Here is a 19,973-nt window from a genome sequence, read left to right on the forward strand (position 1 = left end):
CCCCTTTGAGAAATAGGGATATTATTGTCTGAGTCTGAGACTGTCAGTACTTCCTGCATTGCTAAATGACTTAGTCCACTTCCAGTATCTATAAATATAGATGACATCTGAGAATGCTGCAGCCCTTTGATTATTACCTTGTGTTTTTGTGGTGGCCAAAAGTAGTCACCAGTGAACCCATATGCTTGAATAGTAGGGAATAGAGCTACAAAATCAAATCTAATGGTAGTAAGTAAAAGAGTACCTCATAGGACAATGCTTGTATATATTAAAATAAAAGTTGAAGCCAGGTGTGGTGGCTCACACCTGTAATCCCAGCACTTTGGGAGGCCAAAGCAGGTGAATCACGAGGTCAGGAAATTGAGACCACCCTGGCTAACATGGTGAAACCCTGTCTCTACTAAAAATACAACAGTTAGCCAGGTGTGGTGGCAGGCGCCTGTAGTCTCAGGTACTCGGGAGGCTGAGGCACAACAATGGTGTGAATCTGGGAGGTGGAGCTTGAAGTGAACCGAGATCGGGCCACTGCACTCCAGTCTGGGTGACAGAGTGAGACTCAGTCTCAAAATAAATAAAAATTTAAAAATTTAAAAATAAATAAATAAATAAATAATGAGCAAGCAAAGTTCTAAGGGAATAGATCAAACATCCAAATCGAGTTTGATTTCCTTTTTTCCCCTATTGATACCTCATAAGATTATATATATCACAAGACTGTCAGCAATTATGAAAATATTATATAGTTTTAAAATATTTTGCAAATATTTATTATCAGGTGTCTTTTCTTTACCATCCACAATATGCATTTTTAAATGCTCTAATTTCTAAAATCATTGCAGAAATTCTGAAGAGCAAACATAAGGAAAGCAAAAAAGTATTTAAGAAACAAAAAACCATTGCCACTCCAGGTGTCACTTGGTGTTCAGAGTTAGAAATTAAGCCTTTCACAAAATGGCTAGAGAGTTTGCAATGGGTGCCTTCTCTGTGCAAAACACCATGTAGCAATAACCAAGTATGATTGTCTCTATTATATGTTAACCATCGTTGACTTAACATGTTAACATTTTCCCTGGATTATTACAGATGCAAGATTTCAAGTCCCACCACTTGCTAAAAAGCCTCTCTTATTTGCCTGTGCTTCTTTTTTCTCCCTGAACCAAGAACAGAGTTACCACCCACATGTATGGTAGTGACTAGCTCACACTTATTTAGAGGCTGGGTGGGAGGAGGCGAGGAAGGAAAGCGGGCCGCCATTCTCTGCCTTTGTATACAATATACAAAACCAAACTAGTTTCAAAAGCATGCATAGAAAATAAGTGGAAATAAAAGATTGGAGCCCCCCCCACCCAGTTCAGAAATACAATATCATAAATACACAGATTTGTTTTGTTTTGCAAAAACAAAACAAAAAATATAAGCACAAATCTCACATTTCTATTCTTCCAATTTAACTGACTTGGAATTTGGTGAATTACACCACATGAAGAACAAGCCCACTCCAACTGTTTTGTTTCCACTTTATCACTTGTAGGAATGATTGAGTCAGACATCTTAGTTGACTTCAATTCTCTGTAATTTGTTCTGAATTTTTAAAACTAATTCATTGACAGATGATTGATTGTTCATAGCTTTTAAAGAAAAAAATAATATGAGTCAAATCCCTCTCTGTAGCTACTTAGTTAATTCTAAGATATGGGAGGTACTGATTTAGTGTAAGAGTTGGTAAACTAAGAAAAGGTGCTATTATATATATCAATAGTAGTTGACATATTCATTCTGCAATATTCATAAGTGCTAGGTCTTGCTCCTCTAAGAATATTGAGAACTACTTGTGTATGACCCTTTGTAATGTATAAAGCACTTTCACATGTACGTGTCACCACAATACATAATGTGATATATATTTATATATATATTTCACTATACCAGTTTTAAAGATGAGAAAACTGAAGCCCAGAGGTTTTAGATGACTCAGTCCCTGCCAGTCAAGATTCTAACCAAGTTTTGTGTGATGCAAAGCTTGAGTTCTCCATCTCCGTGCTGTGCCACCTTCCCAAAGGACTTTTCTCTTCTTTCCCCCATGCCTTACTGCTTGCTCTCTTCCCTCCCACCCACCTGAGAGGAGGAAGAATCCCTTTCCACTGCAGAGGGACCAGTGACTACCCACTTTCTCCAAGCCCAAGAATGTTCACTCTCATTCTTGCCTCTATTACCTCATCGTTCTTCCTTGCTTGGAACTCACAGAGTAATGGGAAGATTTTCAGGATGAGTTAGACTGCCTTGTGCCAAAAACAAGACGTGGCTTAAAATTACCTTCCCTTGATTATTCTAAGTACATTAAAGCTCTAGTTATCACACCTGTGTAACAAAGAATACCAAAATGCAGTGGCCTCAGTGTGCGCATGCACACGCGCGCGCGCGCACGCACACACACACAATTTCAGTATGCTCCTGGATTCAGTGGGTAAGGAATTCAGACAAGGCAGAGTGGAGAGGTTTTGTCTCTGCTTTGCAATGTCTGATACTTTGGCTGGAAAGATTTGAATTGTTAGGGGAGGGGTAGGGAAAGGAGGGTTGACTCTGTGGCTGGAGGACTGGAATCACCTGGAACCATCTCCCGCCATGCATGTCTATGGATTGAGGCCACCTGTGGGCTGGGACCTCGGCATAGCTGTTAGCTGGAATTTCTGCATGTCACCTCTGCATGTTGTCTCTGCACAGGAAGGTCTGGGCTTCCTCTCTGCATGACAGTTATATTTCAAGGGCAAATATCCCAGGGAGGTCATGTGGAAGCTGCATGGCGTTTTGTGATCTAGCCTCAGAAGTCACTTGATATCACTCCACTTCAGTCAGAAACGTGTCTCGATTCAAGGGTAGGGAGCACAAACGCCACCTCCTCAGTGGGAAAAGAGTCACAGTTACATCTTAAGAAGAACATGTGGGATGGGGGGCATGGTTATGATTATCTTTGAAAAATATAACCTGCTATATTATTACTTGAAAAGGTGACTTAATTACATCTGTTTCTTCTATAAAAATTCATCCCTTTACCTACTATAATCTGACTTTTATCTTTACTATTCTGTCCACAACTACCTTGTGATCCACAATCATCCTTTGGTCTAGTCCTACTGAGATAGTTGCATTTCTTCCCTGAACACTAAACACCGTGTTGTTTCACACCTCCTCACCTTGGGACACTCCAGTGACTGCTCACAGAGTCAAAGCAAAATCCATCAACATTTCTTAGAAATAGGCTACCCAATACAGCAGTCACTAGCCATAGGGGACCATTTTCATCTAAATTAATTGCAATTAAATACGATTGGCTGAGCATGGTGGCTCATGCCTGTAATCCTATCACTTTGGGAGGCTGAGGCTGGTGGATCACCTGAGGTCAGGAGTTCAAGACCAGCCTGGTCTGCATGGTGAAACCCCGTCTCTACTAAAAATACAAAAATTAGCCGGGCATGGTGACGGGTGCCTGTAATCCCAGCTGGGAGGCTGAGGCAGGAGAATTGCTTGAACCAGGGAGGCACAGGTTGCAGTGAGCTGAGATAGCGCCACTGTACTCCATCCTGGGCTAAAGAGTGAGAATCCTTCTCACTAAATAAATAAATACAATTAAATATTAGTTCCTCATTTACTTTAGCTGTATTTCAAGTGTTCAATAGCTAAACATGATTAGTGGCTACCCTATTAGCTAGAGTAGAACATTTCCATTACCACAGAAAGTTCTATTGGAGGGTACTATCTAGAATCCATTTAGGGCAATGATTTTTAAACCTTTTACTCAAGGAAATTGTATATGGAAGGCTATCATACAGAATGGATATAAGTGAAATCCTCCAGTTGAACTAAAGTAGGGGGACATGGAGATCTTTGCCACGTATTACCTCTAAGACATGCCTTTGAAAATTTAGAGCTCCACAGAGAAAAACAGAAAAACAATAGAGGAATCCACCTAGCCCATGTAAATCAGAACTCAACCATACTCACAGGCATGTAGATCAGATATAATCAAAAGAAAAAATGATTCACATCGAATTAAGATCCTGCTCGTGTCTTACCCAACTTATCTCAGACACATCTTCTTGTATTCACTCTAAATACAGCAAGATAGAAACATTCTAGGTTAAAGTATTTCCCAAAGGACAACTTTTGCTAGAAGCCTTGTTCCCCATGGAAAAGCCACACCAGGTTCCTATTAGGACAAGGAGCTAAAATAGTCCTTACTACTTCAACTGATGAAGTTACAGAGTCAGACCATGTGCTTCTCTGATAGAGGCTGAGTTTCAGAGGGCAAGGAACACAGGGGACTTGGGAAGAAAGAAGTCACTGAATATTAGGGGAGGGTCTGACTCAGCCATGAAAACCTTGAAAAGGAGGTTATAAAATAACACCGTGAGAATTATGAGCACATTAGAGAGTTATCTGTGACTGTAACTTTCTCACTCTCTCGTGTCTTTCCAGTCTATCCTTGTTTTGTTCCCTTGGCATTCAGCTTGTTTTTCCTCCTCCTCTTCTCAGATCTTGGCATCTCAGATCTGTAATCACAGGACCCCTGCCCTTTCCCATTCTGTAGATTTGCAGCTCATGGTCATTCTTCTCCATAGGGCCCCACCCATTCCAGGCAGACATTTCAGAACCCTAGCTCCAGCTTACTCTCACCCCAGTGGTACGCTGGGCTAGCTTAGTTGCCAACTCCACAAATCCTAAGGAGGCTGAAGGTCAGAAGTCATATAGAAAAAGTGCAAAAGAGATAGGTAGACTTGTTCACATGGACAAGTATTGCCATATAAAATCCCTATAGATTCACTGTTTCTCAACATGCCCTAATATTCATTGAGCCAAATTTTGTCAAGAGCTTTATATGTATTAATTTTACATATTTTGTCTTTAAATCATGCAGGGTAAATATCGTTATATATTGTAAAAATACAAGTATCTGAGAAGTCCATTAACTTGTCTCAAGGTTACACAGCTCATAAGATGACAAGAATCCAGGATAACATCTTGTATTTGACTGTAAATCCCATGGTTTTCCCATTCTATCATGATCAATTTCATAAAGCAAGGCACATTGCCCAACTTGGATCTACTGATTAATTTTCATAAGACCTTACAGTTGATTAACCATCATGGCAACCTTTTTACTGAAAGAAGGAAGTAATTTCCAGACCGAGGCCATCCCTTTTTTTGAAGAACAGCCCTGTTGCTTCGTCAGCCCCTTAAAAAATGCCTTCGGTGTGGGTTGATCTCCAAGTTTTGACTTTCAGGAAACTGGCTTAAGATGAGGATGCCAGCACCCCCAGTTGAGTGACTGTGATGGAGTTCATCAGTGCTGGGACAGGAGAGGCTCGTTCTCTGTCTGTCAGGGTGTGTTTTTCCTCTTCACTCACACTCTGAAACTGAAGAGTCCTTGAGCCCTAGGCAAGTTTGCGTTGGCAATTGGATACTTGAGTCAAGAAGAGCTCAATAAGGTCCTCGCTTTGGGGCTGGAGAAGACCTTGGCAGTCATCTAACTCTACCTTCTCACTTTGTAGAGGAGAAAAGGGCTGTCTAAGGTCACCATGTGAGCAGCAGTCATATCTATCATCCCAGCCTGTGACTCTTAAAAAGAGGATGTTTTATACCATTCAGACCACCTCCACACAAAGTGTGAGAGGGCTCTTCTGAAAACTGAAGTTTTTCTGACATTACGTTTTTTGGCAGTTACGCTGTGTAACACAAAAGAGCGTGTGCTTTGTAGTAAGACAGATATGACGGAAATCAAACACAACAGATCCCCATGTGTGATGTGAAAACTTAATTTCTTTATCCGTTCAAGAGGAAGAAGAATATCTTCCTAATACATTTATTGTGATGATTTTTTTAAAAGTAATTTAGGCAAAGCTTTGTTCATACAGGAAGTATATGAACATCCAGTTGAATAAGTATCTGTGTTCTACCCATTCATTTTAATGTGATTCTGTAACCCACAGAAGAGTTCAAGTACTTCTTCCCTAAAACATGTCTTGGTTTATTTTGAATTTAATTTGCAGCAAGATCACATGTAGATTAAATTATTTACTGAAAAATAATTATTGAGATATGACCACATGTCAAGCTCTATTCAAGCAATTGGAAATACAGAAGTAAATGGAAAAAAAAATCCTGTTGCCATAGAGCTTCCATACTATCAGGAGGAATTCAATGATAAAATACTAAAGTCAACCAAGAGTTCGTTGAAAAGAGAAAGTTATGGAGGAAAATACATCATGGGGAGGGGAACCATGAGTGCAAATGGAAGCTGAAATTTAAAATAGGGCGAGTTGAGCTCACCTTGAAGAGGCTGAGGAATGAGGAACAAGTCATGTTGGTGTCTGGTGAAAGAGCATTTAGGTAGAGGGTGCAGCCCATGCAGACTGTTGGAGGTGGAGGTTGCCTGTTGTGTGTGAAGATAGGCAGTGGTCAGATATGACAGGAGCCATACTGGATCACATGAAGATCACAGTTTAATTCTTACTAATGCCAAATTACTCATTCTTACTAATTTAGAGCTTTAATATTTAGTGCCACAGGATTAATATTGGAAGAAATTCTTAGGGAGTTTTTGAGTCTGACATCTACAGAGTCTGAGCCTCCTGAAAGGGAAAGGCAGTTTGTCACTGGCAGAACCAGGAGTAGAACAGAGGCTCTCTGAGTATCAGTCTATTCCATTTGGGTCTTCCCTAGACATGCAAATGTTAACATTAAAAATCTGTGCCCAGGCACTGCACTCCAGCCTGGGCGACAGAGCTAGACTCCGTCTCAAAAAAAAAAAAAAAAATCTGTGCCCAGGAACCAGCACATTTCTGGCACTGAAGTGTGTCTTGTCTTTTAATAATGTGTCTAACACATGTCAGTTTTTGTGCTAGAGAAGACGTGGTCCATTGTTTGGAGCTCACAGATCACTGGAGAAAATGGATGTAAACACTCTGCACATATTTACTGAATGCCTGTTTTGTACCAGGAGCAGGGAGCACAAAACATAAGCCTTGAACTCAAGGAGTTCACAGTTATCAGTGAAACAGAGATTACAACAGATACTTAATGAAGTTAGTGTGAAGTTAATTAATATAACATCTTATCTAGTGATACTCAGTAAATAATAGCTTAACCCCTCTTCTTACTGCCATTACCAGCAGGATGTGAATAGATCAGACAACATATTTATGTGGTAGCCTCTGAACACCACAAGTAAACCATAGACTACATTACTAGTGCTGTTAATACTTTAAAGTTGCAAAGATGGAAATTAAAATACTAACTACCAATTTTTGAGTATCTACCTGGTGCCTGTTGCACTATATATTTTATATGCAGTATCCTTTTCCACAAAACAATCTTCTAAGGGAAATATGGTTGTCTCTCTGCTACAGAAGGAGAAGTTAGTTCTTCAAAGTGTAAGTGAATGTTTCAAGAATACACCACGTCATCTGTGCTATTTGTGAAATATACACCCATCAACACTGATTTGCTTTAACATGGTTTCAGCCCAGGCACACCCAGGAATACCATTAAATCTGCATAGGATTCATGCTGAATTTAAATGCACAGGAGGAAAAAAGATGGGGAGGAGAAAAGACACTAATAACTCCCCAGAAAGTTAGGAATATAGTCAGAAATACAGATGGATCACTCATTATTAGGATTTCTCTTTCTCTTTTTATAGGACATTCAATTTGTCAGATAGGAAAAGGTAAAGCATTCAGCTGTCTCCCTCCACTCAGACCAAGCCTGAGGAAATTGCTTCTAGAAGTGCAAATTTGGCTTAAAAGCCTGTGGGCTGACAAAGCTATTTAGACTACAGTAGAAAGCTCTGTTGCCTATTGTGTTGGTGTGAAAGCAAAATTGAGAGGAGATGCTTAGGGTTTATATAAATTGACTCTTCGACAAGTCTAAGTAGAAAGTCTTTGAAAAAACTCAAGAAAAGCTCTCTTTTTGTTGCCTGCTCCCAAAAGTTAAGACTCCAGAGTTCTTCTGGGAAACTCAGGGCCGGCTTGTGCTTGACACTTGTACACAAAGAGTTTGCAAGAGACAATATTCATTTATGGTAATCAGACTCAAGTCCAACTTTGCCTCTACCAGTTAAGTAGTGGAGTCATCTGTCATATAATTTACTTCTGGAAGCCTCAGTTTTCTTATCAGTTAAGTGGGTTCTATAAGGTGGACCTAGTGAAATTGCTGTTAGAATTGCAAGGTGATGTGGATAGGGTCCCTCACAGGAACATAACATGCAGTTATTACTGTCTTTTTAAAGTTTCCTCTGCTTGAAATGCTGCTACCAGTAGATATCCTTTTAAGAAGTTTTCCTAAATGCCATCCATCTCTTATAACCTACACATAAAACGGTCTATGAAATGGAATTTCTCTGTGTATGAGCCCAGTTGCATTTCATGATATTAACCATCTCCATCTCTCCAATGATTTTGACCATCTGTAACCTGTATTACAGGTATTTGACTGCTTGTCCTTTCTCCTAACAGAAGGTGAACTCACTTGGAGATGGCCAGCCTACAGCGCAGAAATCAAAGCTCTTAACAGATGCTTAATAAGTGGATATTAAATACGTTAATGGGTTCACTGATAAGTGTTGCTCCCAAGGGTTAGTGCTTGTTGGCTTTAGATAGATAGTACTTCATTTGCCTCTGTGATTGCACTTAATGTAGCATGTCAGGTATGTATTATTTATGCAAATCTCCCTGCATCCATAAGGACTAAGTGTAGTAACACACCTACTATATCTAGAGCAGTGTTTGCATCGCTGTTAAGATTACTATACAACTGTGAAAAGAGCACCATAATGATTCGATATACTTGCATGGGGGCTTAAGAAAAATTTATTAGCTGCAATTTCTAGATTAGTAGGGAGGCACAAGGACCTGGCAAGAGGTAGACACTTCCCGGGAGAAAGATACAGTCAGAATGTCAAATGCTGAGAACACTGGGATTGGAAGGCTGTCCAGTGGGAGAGGTGGTGCCTGCAAGGATTTAAAAAGTCACCCAAGGTGATGAGGCACTGACTCCTGAGGAACATTGGCTGGACGCAGAATAGGATTTGTTCAAGTGAATTTTTGTTTTAACGACAATTATTTAAGGGGTAGAATATTGGACCCAGTTTGGGGACACAGATCCAAGAAGGTAAGTGTAATACTGGAGAAATAAAGGTGAACAGTAAGAGGAAAGACTGGAATTCTCAGAATTGTCCTCAGGAGTCTGGACTCATACAAGTTATGAGACTGGGTGTTTGAGCCAAATTCACCTAAACCCCAGACAAGCAAAATGACTCCAAATGACATCTGGGCTGCACATGCATAGAGCTTTTTATACTGTGCAAAACACTTTTATTTAGCACACATTTGTGGGCCCCCACCCTGAACCAGGTCCTTGGCTAAGCGTCGACAATTCAAAGATTAGACACAGTCCCTGCTCGGACTGTGAAGATGCTTCACAGACAGATCAGCCAGATGGTGTCATTGCATATTGATGCACATTCGCTTGAATGTGAAGTAACCATTTGCATTTGTAAGCACAGCAGGCTGTAGAAAGTGGATCAGGAATCTAAGAGAAGAGTAACAGAGGGAGAGGAGGGCTGTACAATCTTGGTGGTTTTGCAAGAAAACCCGAGTGGGTGCCAAGGTCAGTGCCATTAGCTCTATTTTGAGGATAAAAAGTGAAACCCCAGGGGATGGAAGTTACTTGCCTAAGGCCCCACACCTCAGTGGTAGCAGTAGAGAGAGAATGCAGAGACAGGTACTCAGCACCAGTATTACCATTAAGTCACTCTTTTGCAAATCCAAGATAACGTGGAAATGAGGGGTAAAGCAAGTGACTTTTACAGAACACCTATTACATGCCTGAGAGTTTCCATTCATTATTGACATTTTTCAGAATACATGCATGAACGCAAGTATGTTCATAAATATGGAAAGGTAATTTTATTATGCTGTTGTTGTTACTAATGCTTAGTTGTTTTTCTTTTTTCTTTGGCTTTCTTCTTTCATACCTTCCACTTCGCATTAAGTCTTCCACATTTTCCTTTATTTTATATGCATTCTTTCACTGAATTCATTCATTCATTCAATTTGCATCATTTACTAGGCACCAGTTATGTGTCAAGTACTACAGTAGATGCTGGGAATAAAACAATTAATAAAAAGAAAAACAGAGATTTTTACCTCCTGCTATTTCTATTTTAATGGGAGGAAGTCAATAATAAACATATAAGTAAATAAAAATATATAATATGTCAAAAAGTAAGTAGGGTGGGGGAAAATAAAGCAGGAGAGTGGGGTAAAAACAATGCAGGGCAGGGGCAGGCAGTGGTGGAAACAGCTGGTATGCAATTTTAAATAGGGTGAGCTGGGAATAGATCTACAAATATGTATATCTAATATGTACAGAACTTTTGACGCTGTTTTGCAAAAATAGGATAATTATAGGCATGCTTGTTCTACTTCTTTCTTTTTTCAGTCAATAATACCTTGTGGAAATCTCTCCCAAGTCGATTGTTTTAGCTGTCATTAGTTCCTTTCAATCCCTCCCTGTATAATAATTTAAAGTGTGAGTGCACCAAATATTATTCAACCATTCACAATTGATGGACATCCCTGCATTATCTCATTTAATCCTCACAAAAGATCAGGCATTGAGTAAGAAACCAATGGACTTGTAGCCAGTGTTTACTTTCTTACAGTACAAATAAAATCTTTTTAAACTTTGATTTCTAATTGACAAGCAATAATTGTACATATTTGTGGGGTACAACGTGATGTTTTGAAATATGTATACATTGTGGAATCATTAAATCAAGCTGATTGACATATCCATCACCTCACATAATTTTTGTTGTATGAGTATTTAAAATCTAATGTCTTAGAAATTTTGAAATGTACATTACATTAACTAGAGTCACCATACTCTGTGCAATAGATCTGAAAAACTTATTCCTCCTGTGTAACTGAAATTTTGTACCCTTTGACCGACATCTCGCCTTTTCCCCCTTGTTCTGTAGCCTCTGATAACCACCATTCTACTCTCCAGCTTTATGAATGTAACTTTTTTAGATTCTACATATACATGAGATCATGGAGTATTTATCTTTCTGGGCTGGCTTATTTCACTTAGCATAATGTTTTCCAGGTTCATTTATATTGTCACAAATATCAGGAAGATTTCCTTCTTTTTTAAGGCTGAATAGTGCTCCTTTTTGTATACACACAGTCACACACATCATTTTTTTTTCTTTTTCATTTTCTTTTTTTTCTTTTTTTTTTTTCTTTTTTTTTTTTTTTTTTTGAGACGGAGTCTCACTCTGTCGCCCAGGCTGGAGTGCAGTGGCCGGATCTCGGCTCACTGCAAGCTCCGCCTCCTGGGTTCACGCCAGTCTCCTGCCTCAGCCTCCCGAGTAGCGGAGACTACAGGCGCCCGCCACCTCGCCCGGCTAACTTTTTGTATTTTTCAGTAGAGACGGGGTTTCACCGTGTTAGCCAGGATGGTCTCGATCTCCTGACCTCGTGATCCACCCGCCTCGGCCTCCCAAAGTCCTGGGATTACAGGTGCGAGCCGCTGCGCCCGGCCCATACACACTGTATTTTCTTTATCTATTTGATACAGAAGTACTGGGAAGGGAAGAACATGGTCCCCTTAAATAATATGGAAGCGGGGAAAGAAAGTGCTGAATAGAGGAGGGCGTGGCCCCTGGCTAGGGCTTCACCCTCACGGACCTAGGTGAGGACAGGCATTTCCTGCCGAAATGTTGCATTTCCCAAGACCACCCTGGCCTGCCATACCCCCATCCTGTGCCCTAAACCCCCTGAGACCCTACCAGGCAGACACACAGCTACTGGATGTGGAGAGAAGCACATCAGCAGAGGAATACACAAGCAGAGGAATACACAAGCAGCGGACGTCCAGAGGAACACACACACCGACGGGCACCGGCATGCCGGCAGGCCACCAACCAGCAGAACCACGCAGAGTTTGGCTGGGGGAGTCAGAGGGAAAGCCCAGGCCTCTGAGCAGCCTGACTCCAGGGGAAAACTTTCGCACTCCATCCCCTCCTGACTTCTCCCATCTGCTGAGAACTACCTCTGGTCGACAAAACCTTGCACTCATTCTCCAGGCCCACGTGTGATCCGATTCTTCCAGTGCACCAAGGCAGGAAGTCAGGGTACAGAAAGCCCTCTGTCCTTGTAACAAGGTAGAGGGTCTAAGTGAGCTGGTTAACACAAGCCGCCTATAGATGGCAAAACAAAGAGCAAAACTAAAAGAGCACCCTGTAACGCACATCCACTGAGGCTTCAGGAGCTATGAAATTAGCCCCTAGACGCTGCCCTGGGGTCGGAGCCCCACTGCCAGTCTGTATGCTCCCTTAGAGGTTTGAGCAGCGAGGCACTGAAGAAGCGAGCCACATGCCCTGCGAGGAGAACGGGAAACTTTCCCATTCCACATTCATCCACTGATGGACACTGAGGTTGATTCCGTATTTCTGGCTATTGTGAATAGTTCTACAATGAACATGGGAGTGTAAATATCTCTCAAACATATTGATTTCATTTTGTTTGGATGCATACCCAAAGAGGGGATTGCTGGATCACATGATAGTTGTATATGTAGCTTTTTGAGGCAATTCCATTCTGTTTTCCACAGTGACTGTACTGATTGACATTCTTACCAACAGTATATAAGGGTCCTCTTTTCTCCATGTCCTCACCAACACTGGTTGTTTTTGGTATTTTTGATGAAAGCCATTGTAACAGGTAATATTTTATCATGGTTATAATTTGCATTTCTCTGCTGATTAGTGATGTTGGGCATTCTTTTTCTTCTTGGCCATTCATATGCCTTATTTTGGGAAATGAGTGCTTTGAATGTAACCATGCTGTAGGCAGGAGTTCCAATATTGGAGAAAGGAATCTCTCTGTTCTTTGCTTCCCTTAATGTGTTCTCACACTGTTTGTAACCTCATAAACTTGAGGTTTGTTTTGTTCTTTTTTCTTGGATGGAGCTGTTGTATGGACTAGAAGTTGTAAGAATCTAAAATCAAGTAAAACAAATAGCAACATCAGAAAATGTTTTAGAAGTTAGCTGGTTCCCATTCCTCAATTTCTAAATGGGCAAGCCAGAAGCCTACACATAACAAAAGATTCCTCAAAGTCACACAGGCTGTAACAAAATTCAAAGAATATGTTTATCTCTTAAATTCTAGTGCCCTGTCCCCTATACTCTTGATACTCAAAGTGTGGTCCATGGACCATCCATACTGGTCTAAGCTGGGCGTTTGTTAGACAAGTAAAATCTCAGCCCTTTCCCCAGACCTACTGATCAGGTTCTGCATTTTGGCAATATCCTAATGTGATTTATTTAGACACTACAGTATGAGAACTCTTCCCAGAGGAAAGGGGAAAACAGAGGATGTCAGCTCACCTAGGGGATGGACAAGAAGTGTGTGTGTTTGGGATCGGGGGCGGGGTGGGGATGTATGCAGGTGTGGGACACCGATGGAAGAAACTCAGTCTGCTATTGTCTGGAAAGATAGACAACTTCAAAAATAATAATAATAAATAGCTTTACCTCTTTCCCTTTCTTTCACGTGAAATTTCTAAGTAGTATCAAGAGGCTTAAGTATCTTAGATGAGTCCCTGGGATGAGATTTTAGATTCGGCATGAAATTAGGTACACTTAACATTGCTCTTTAGCAAATCACAGACCCATCAGAAAGGGAAAACAAAGGAACAATTTGCACTTTTTGTTAATAAAACTCTGCTTTGCTCCTTTGCCCTTGGAGTAGCAGCATGAACAAGGAATTGCAAGAAAATGTGGAGTGGGAGGTAGAAGATCTGTATTTCAGAATAAATGCAGTGCATTTTTGAAAGAAAATTCATTCCTATTTTTCTCAGAAGGGAGATACTCTATTGTTGGGAGGCAAAAGTAAACACTTTTTTTTTCTCCTCTTTCAAATAGCCTGTCATTTACCTTTTAGCATTACACATTCCTAAGGAGAATTTTTACCCCAGAAATAAAAACCTATGTTCTCTCCACATGAAAAACCCACTTTTTTTTAAATGATCTATGTCCTGTCCCAAAGTACTGCTGCTAATAGCATCTCCATTAACCCTTACATTATGAGTTTTATGGTGCTGAAAGTATCTACGCAAATCTAGCCTTAGGAAAGTTATTTTTTGCAAGTGTGTGCTAAATTATAACTCCCATATTTTTGAAGCATTCCTTTTGGGTTCCTATATAAATGGTGGGCTGAAAACCTGTTTGTAGGGAAAAAGAAAAAAAGAGAAGAAAGAAAAAAATACCCACAAAAACAAGAACAGAAAACAAGCAACAAAATATTGTTTAAAAATATTTTATTTGGATCTACTCTTCCATCTACTTTGTGCTAACTATATGAGGCTTAGTCGAAACAACAATTTGTCAAGGAAAAGCTTATTATTCTCATAATGGAGATGAAGATTCAGAGTTGAAACAGGTTAATTAACTTGTCACACTGTCAAGCCAGAACCAGAAGCAAAAGCCGCGTATGCACAAGACTCAGGTCTTCACACCACACGGCTCCTGTCCAGGCTGCATCCAGGGCACCTGACTTCCAACAGCCACTATGGAACACAAGGAAATGAAATCCCCTTGGGAGGGAGCAGATGACAAGGCAGGCGAGGGGACATGGGCGTTTTCCTGGATGGGTCCCTTGGGGTTCTGGGAAACTATGACCACAAATCGGAGGGCCTGCCCAGCATTGTGTAACTGCAGTTCAGAACCAGAAAGTTCTTCCCCTAGGCAAGGCTCCAGCAGGCCTGTCATGAAAAACCGCGTTTCTGGACCTCGTTTCTTGAGCTCAAGTTGCATGGAAGAAATGAACGTGGAGATTCCGGCTGGCTTGAGGAATGGATGACCAACAAGTTTTGAACAAAGCAACCCCACTTCCTCTCTGTAGTGTCCATCCGAGCTAGACAAAATGCTCGTTTTGCCAGATATGACTCCCTGGTCTACGCTGGCTGCTTGGAACAGCCCTCTCAGACAGCCGCGGTAAATCACTAGGCAGCCACTCTCTGCAAGCCCCACGGCAGCCACAGTGCAAAGAGTGATGTATCAGGCAGCTTCCAACACAGCTTAATTTTTGGAGGCAGGCAAAAGATGCCAAAAGGCTTTCAAAGCTGAGCCAGGATCCCCCAAAAGAAGGAAGCAGGAGAGACACTTTGAGGATGGGCCCAACCAGCTGCTGGAGCATCTGTGGCGGCGAGTAACTCCTCCAGGGAACTGGGAGCTGGCATCTGGCAACCTTTCTTCCCTCCTTCTGTTTCTGTGTTCAGAAATGGAAATCCTGGGGCCGTCCAATCAGGAGACAAGAATGCTCCCTCCCTCTCCCCTCCTTGGAAACCCCGCCCCCCTCATGCTTCCTTAGACGGGAAACTAAATTGCTGGGATGGGCCACCCTAATTGCTACTCTTTTAATAACTTGGTTCACTCCTTGAAGTTTCTGTAAACATCTCGGAATTCCTGTAGTTAAGGCAAGGAAGAGAAGCATATGACTCGCAGGACAGCCCCTCTACTGCAAGGAACTGGCTTCTGAGGAGTCAGAGAAGAATGAGTCGATCAACACGGCCCCCCTGGAGGAGGCCTCCGTCCTCTCCACAGCCCCCAAAAGGTCCTAAAACTTAGCTTCACAGGTGTCCACCGGATTTCCCCTGCCGCCTGCACCTAGGAGACTGTGTGTTGCCCTCTCCCTCCTAACTACCTGGATGCGCTCGCAGGATGCTCACACACTCCACACCTGCGCTGGCAGAGCACCACAAATGCAGCCCAATATTCAACCTTTTCCTTCACATCATGATCCTGGAAAGGACCCATAGAGGTTATTTCATTGCATAAATAAGAATTCTGAGAGCACCCAGAGGAGTTAAGAGATTTGCCCAGAACAGCTCAGCAAGATGTCAGAGCAAAGACCCCGGGACTGGCCTCGTCACCCAGCCAGGCCTCACGATGAGGCACTTGCCTACTGTCCTAGAGAGTGCTGGACTTTTCCGTAGCCACCAGTCGGGTTTCAGATCTGGGATTTTCAGAGCCAGCCTTTCTCTGTGGCATCAAGGAAGGCTTTTATATCTTCCTCCATATGGAGTGAACAAGTGAAAAGAACTATTTGAAAACCAACAGAAGAGGAGGAGACTGGGAAAGACACATGACTTCATTGGGCTCCATTTATTTATTTCAACTTCTGTCCTTTTTGTACAATTGTTTTGTTTTATGGGGGTTTAGGAATCCAGACACTGTGGCTCATCAGAAGCTCAGATAACTTGATGCAGGGGTAGGTAAGGGGTCTGAGAGGTGTTTGCTGCTTGGTAGCAGAAACAAGACATTTTCTGTTTCTCTTGTTACAGAAAAACAAACCGTCTAAATTCCCTTCTCCATGAGGGGACTGGCTAGGGTTAGGCAGGGTGTCCTGGCAGCAACACAGCCAGTGTCAGGGCATGGAGGCTCTCCCAGCCCTATGAGAGGCACTGAGCAATGAGAGCGAGGCATTGCCAACTCTGAAAAGACCAAGTACAACGGGTCGTTGAATAACGTCATTGTTTTAATTATAATATTGATGAGAAAAAAAATCAATTCCTCATCAGGGCCACTGTCTCTGTGGAGTCTGCACATTCTCCCACGTCTGTGTGGGTTTTCTCCAGGTACTTCGGTTTCCTTCCACATCCCAAAGGTGTGCACCTGAGGTGGGGATTGGCGTGTCTACGTGGCCCTAGTGTGAGTGCATGTGGGGGTGCATGTGAGTACACCCCCAAATGAGAGGGTGTCCTGTCCAGGACTGCTTTCCATCCTGAGTCCTGTTTCCAGGACAGGTTCTGGCCACTCATGACCCTAAACTGGAATTAGTGGGCAAATAATTCTCTTATTTTTTTCATCTTTCTTAAACATATGCATAGCTCACATTTATTTCCATGTTTAATATAGACGTGTGTTGGCCTTTGTTTGCAAGTTGGTGGTGTTTTTGTGACCAGAATAAACCATAGAAACTTAATTCTGATTTATATCAATTAACCCGTGGGAAAATTGGTTTCGGTGTAAGTGGTTGAGCTTAAAGTCTCAGTTTCCAAGAGCCTAGGGTAAGGTATATCTTCTAAAAAATTAATACTGAGCACTTTAAGTCCCAAGAACGGTTTGGATAAGAATTTTAATTCAATTTCAACCAGTGTCTAAGTATTGTTACACATTTTTCTGTCTTCCTAAATAACACCACATTTTCTTTATGGTGCAGGGCCATCTTAGAAAATAATAAATATTTATTGAGGAGTTCACTATAAACATAAATATTCTCAGGTTTTTGGACACTTTTATGTTTTGTGACCTTATACCATTTTTGCTACAAAATGACATTTTTGTATTCATCAAAAATACTTTAATAGGAAGAGAGAAAGCACAGAGTGTTAGTGGAAAACTACACTAGGATTGCAAGCATTGGCTTCAGGTGTCAGCAGTTCTGGATGTCGTAAGAGCTTAGTGTACAGGAACCAATCCAAAGGGGTCAGCAGCAGTCTCAGAGCAGGATCCCAGACTCAGGTGGAACTGGGTTTGGGATGAAAGCACATCAGGAAATACATTTTTTTCAGTAGGTCTTGGGCACCACCAGGTGTCTGCAGTTATCTTCAAGGGCTGACAGGTAAGTTGGTCTTTGGTGGGTGGAGTTATCTGAAATGGCCAGGGGCAGCAGGGCCCAACTTAAGAAGGCAACTTCTCGGTGAAGCAATGTGTTACGGGGCAAGAGATTTAGCATAATAAGTAAGGTATGGTTAGTATTCTTTTAATATAGAGAATGTTGGCAGAGACTGTCTTAACTCTGAGATGTTCGGGTTCAAATCATTCTGGGACATTAGCCATGAAAGCTAGAACTGGGTTCTAAGGACAGAAAATGAAGGGTGAGAAACCTTAGTAGGATGGTGGGTAAGGAGGCTGAGTTGGTCATGACAGTCACCCCAGCAGGGGATGACCGATGCCCAACTCACAAAAGATGTGGTTTCAGGACATGTCACTCCTGGATGGGTGGGGGAGGATGATGATAAAGGTGCCCATCTGAAGGCTGCTGGGTCCTAAAGGATTATAAATGACTTGGTGTTAAGATAATGACTAATGCTTCAGACTTTGCAGGCAGGCCCCAGGGTTTGAATTCTGCCCATATCGTTTTTCATACGGGCAGAATTCAAACCCAGGAAGCTGCCTTATGATCTAGGTGTGTTATCTAAATTCTCTAAGTCACAATTTTCTCATCCAGAAAATTAATATCAATTCTATCTAAAACGGATGAGTTTAAAGACTGGTCACAGTTGTGTTGGTGTGAAGTGATGGAAGAAGAAGGAGGAAGGGAAGGAGGTGGAGGAGCAGGAAGGCGGAAGAGGAAGGATGGTAGAGCTGTGGCAGTGGAGTAGGTGGATTGGGGGCTGCATGGTACCAAGGCTCAACCTAGGTAGGGAAGTGACACAGTGAATGTCAGCAGGACACATCTCAGGTCCCACCTTCACACCTCATCCTCAGGGTAGAAATTCTAAGATACTTTCTCTTCCAGCTCAGGATTATCTCAGGAACTCTGTGCAGTAAAAGATGATTCCAGCTGCAAGAGTCTGCAGCAAACTAGGGGCACACAATGTTTACAATGTAGGTATTTGTCTGATAAAATAAAGCATGATGATGTGTGATTAGCCTTATTTTAATACTCAGGGCATTTATGAATCTCTGTAATACTATAAGAACATATTGGAAAAAAAAGTGTAAGTCTTACTGCAAGTGTTGAATGATAAATAGGTTTAAGGAAGAAGTTGACATACCTTTGCTATACAGAACTCATCTTTTAAAATATTGTTTCTACGTTTTAAGCCTTTATTTGACAGTTGTCACGGGGAGAAGTAGAGGAATAGATGTTATTTGGGAGGAAAATCAGGTCTTTTAACACAATAGTTACGATAGTTTAATAACAAACCTGGTGTGTTTGTTAATTATGCTGTGATCATGTAAAATTTACCCTGCATTTCTTTCATATTGTCAAAGTTTCATAGAGGGCATAGGAGGAAAGGGTGATTTTACCAAAATGAAATTAGCTTTTGTATTCATCTGTACCTGGAAGAGCTCCTGGAACATAATAGAGAATACAGTACAAAGAGAACAGACCTGGAGGTCGGACAGACCTGTTTCCATCCCAGCTTCATGCCGACCTACCAACTTACTGACTGTGTGGCTTGGGGCCAGTTGCTTGACCTCTCTGAACTTGATTTTCATATATGTAAAATAAGACAATAAAACATCCTAAAAATGTGTAAGATATGAATCATTTTGCTTCCAATGCCTCCCATTGAGTCTGGCAAACAATATTCAATAAGCGGTTCATTACTCAATGTGAATTTGTTCAAGTGAACCAGGTGTATTTTCTAAAAAGTTAATGCTGATTAATTCCTTTAAGTTCCAAGAAGAGTTTCCATGAGAATTTTAATTCAATTTCAAACAGTGTCTAAGTGTTATTACGTATTTTTCTATCTCCTTAAACACCACCACATTTTCTTTATGGTGCAGGATCATCTTACAAAATAATAAATATTTATGGAGGAGTTCACTATAAATATAAATATTTTCAGATTTTTGGACACTTTTATGTTTTGTGACTTTAGGACATTTTAGCTCCAACATTACATTTTTATGTTCATACACAAATACTTTATTCAGTAAGAAGAGAGGAAACACAGTGTATTAGTGAAAAACTAGACTGAGAGTTGCAAGCATTGGCTTCCAATGCCATGCATTCTGGATGTCATATTCTCATCTGGAAAGAAAAAAACGAAGTACACAGGAATATCTAGAAGAGACCTTTCTATTGTTCCTATATTCTGTTTTGTTTATGTATGTCATTTTTCTCTCTGAAGCATTTTACTGGACACCCTGAGGAGTTCAGAGCCAGTGTC

The sequence above is a fragment of the Macaca mulatta genome, chromosome 13 (assembly GCF_049350105.2).
Source record: "Macaca mulatta isolate MMU2019108-1 chromosome 13, T2T-MMU8v2.0, whole genome shotgun sequence".
Lineage (NCBI taxonomy): Eukaryota > Metazoa > Chordata > Mammalia > Primates > Cercopithecidae > Macaca > Macaca mulatta.